Raw genomic sequence first — 2,995 nt, 5'->3', positions numbered from 1 at the left:
TGGCAATTTTCAAAAAAATAAAATCCGTTTAAAATTCTATTGAATCTCAAAAATACCGAATGTAGCCGTTTTTTAGGGTCTAAACGACGACGTGGACCTGTATAGGCAACTTTTGTCATAAGCTTTTAAATATTCCAATACGAAACTTGAAAAAAAAAAAAATCCGGGGATAAAGTAGCTAAAACCATTAAAATACAGAATATTGGGAGGTACCATTATATGAAGGGTAAACCAAAAACGTGTTCTGCACAGACAATTCATAGGCTGTAGTATCCATTACGAACTTCAAATACCAAATTGGCAACAATTCCGGGAATAATGTCGCTAAAATCACCAAAATACCGAATATCGGGAGGTACAGTCATACGGGAGCTATACGAAGTCGTGGACCTGCACGGACAATTTTTTGTCATAGGCTGTAGTAACCGTTACGAACTTCCAATACAAAATTTGAAACATTTCCGGTGAATGATGTCGCTTAAATCACCAAAATACCGAAATAGGGAGGTACCATTATGTGGGGTCTATATACAAAGCGTGGACCTGCACAGACAAATTTCTGTCTCAGGCTGTAGTATCCATTACGAGCTTCAAATACCGAATTTGGAACAATTCCAGTGAATAATGTCGCTTTAATTACCAAAATACCGAAAATGGAGGTGGTTTCTTTATATGGGGGCTACACGAAGACGTGGACCTGCATGGACAATTTTCTCGTGTTAGGTTGTACTATCTATTACGAACTTCAAATACCAAATTTGAAACATTTCGGTGAATAATGTCGCTAAAATCATCAAAGTACCGAATTTCGGGAGGTACCGATACATGGGAGCTATATCAAAACAATGACCTACATAGCCCATTTTCAATACCAAAAGTCCGACATAAATACATTTGAGTAAAATTTTATAACTTACTTCATTCGTTCGGAAGCTAGGGTGATTTTCACAGAAGGACAGGCGGACGGACATCGACATAGAATTTTATGCTGATGGAGAAATATATTACTTTGTGGGTCTAAAATGTATATTCGAGGTGTTATAAACGACAAATTCAATATACCCTCCATACTATGTCGGAGGATATACAAATAGAAGTTCATTTTAAATTAGAAGTTTGCGTCACAATGAGTTTTATCTCACCATATCTTTGCCCATATTTCCATCACTAAATTGGTCTCACTGACTGACCTCCCATTTTCATTTGGCCGTATTTCCACCAGAATTTAACTAAAATCATACCCTACACCTTTCCCACAAACCTTAAAATCTCGTTGAAATTCATGTCATTTTTTAAGGGGCTGTCAACAAAATCTCGCAACAGGAAGACTGCTCTAGACCGGATTTACCATCAGCTGCTTTCAAATACAAAAAAAGGGTTCAAAGAGAATAATTCTTTATCGCAGACACACAATGTGTGAACTTTTTACCACCAATTTGCATTTCGACAAATGCGGACATGCAAAGCGAACCGGAAGTGACAAGTGTTGCTACTTCAAAACACACAACCACACACAAACTCATAACAACGAATTCAAACGGCTTTGTTTTTTTTTTTTTCTAAAATCGTGCAGTTCTTTTTATTGTTTTGACCATGTTCGTTCGCTTTAAAAGGTAGAATAATTATGCCCTAATTTGTTGAAATGAGGAAAACGAAAAAGGTAAAACTTTAAATAAAACGTTAGCAGAGAAGCGGCGGAAAACGGTAAAGCAGTAAAAATAAGAATTAATGTCAGAACTGAAAAGTGACCACAAATGGAAATCAAATCTATTTTAGTGGGTTTATTTGGTCGATGTGTTTCGGCTATTGCAGAAGTTAAATAAACTGTAATATCTAACGCTCGCCAGCCACTCGGTGTAGATGTGTAATTGAAATATCGAGTCTGTGGAACAGTGGGTGGATTTTTGGAAAATTGAAAAGATTTTTGAATTTTTGAAAAAGTAAATTTGTAACGTGGTTTTCTCGTCGGCTGAGGTAAGCTCAGTTGTATCCAGGGTCTCCATAAGGACCGCTAAACCTTATGAAATAATCAGAGCAGATTTCTCCCTTTCCTTGGGGTTAAAAATCGGATTGTTTATTGATCTTTAATGCTAAATTACAATCTACTCGGGTTGAAATACGATAAGATAATATGGAATATAGAATGGCAAATGGACTTCGGAGATGTTCGTGATTTCAAGGTTACTGATGCTTAGTTGATGATCGGGAATTCGATGTTAACTCGTATCGTGTACGACTCGTGGACAATCGAGAACGATGATGTCGGGTGTACACAACGAGTACTGGGGGGTTGATGTGAGGCGATCGGATACTCGGGGATGACCGTCGGAGGTTGATTGTGGGGAAGATCGGGAATTACGGTGTTGCGTTTGGGTGACGCTTACGTTGACGATTTGAAGGTAATCGGGAACTTGTGTTCGTCGGTTGTCGACGGTCAGGAATTACGATGATTGTGTTCGGGTGATGCGTTCTGTTGACGATTTGACGGTAATCGGGAACTTGTGGTCGTCGGTTAGACTATAACGATGATTGTAGTGGGTGATGCGTTCTGTTGACGATTTGAAGGTAATCGGGAACTTGTGGTCGTCGGTTAGACTATCACGATGACTGTAGTCGGGTGATGCGTTCTGTTGACGATTTGAAGGTAATCGGGAACTTGTGGTCGTCGGTTGTCGACGATCAGGAATACGATGTTGATGTTCGGGTGATTAGGGTTGACGATTTGAAGGTAATCGGGAGCAGTTGTCCAGGTCTTCGTGAGCGGATTGACATCGTACTAGTACGGCAGCTCGTTGAGGGTAGATTCGGCAACCGATGTGTTAGACTTTGTAGATGGATTGGGGCTCGTTCGGGTTCAGCAGCTCGTTCGGTAGATTCGGTAACCGATGCGTTACGCTTTGTAGAGGATCGTGGCTCGTTCGGCAGCTCGGTTGTTGGTATCGGGTCGGCTACAGGGGCGAGGTAACTAGCCTAGCTACGATTCTATAACAACGTA

The sequence above is a fragment of the Musca domestica genome, unplaced genomic scaffold (assembly GCF_030504385.1).
Source record: "Musca domestica strain aabys unplaced genomic scaffold, Musca_domestica.polishedcontigs.V.1.1 12, whole genome shotgun sequence".
Taxonomy (NCBI): Eukaryota; Metazoa; Arthropoda; class Insecta; order Diptera; family Muscidae; genus Musca; species Musca domestica.
The sequence above is the reverse complement of the archived record's forward strand: the minus strand, read 5'-3'. Positions refer to the sequence as shown.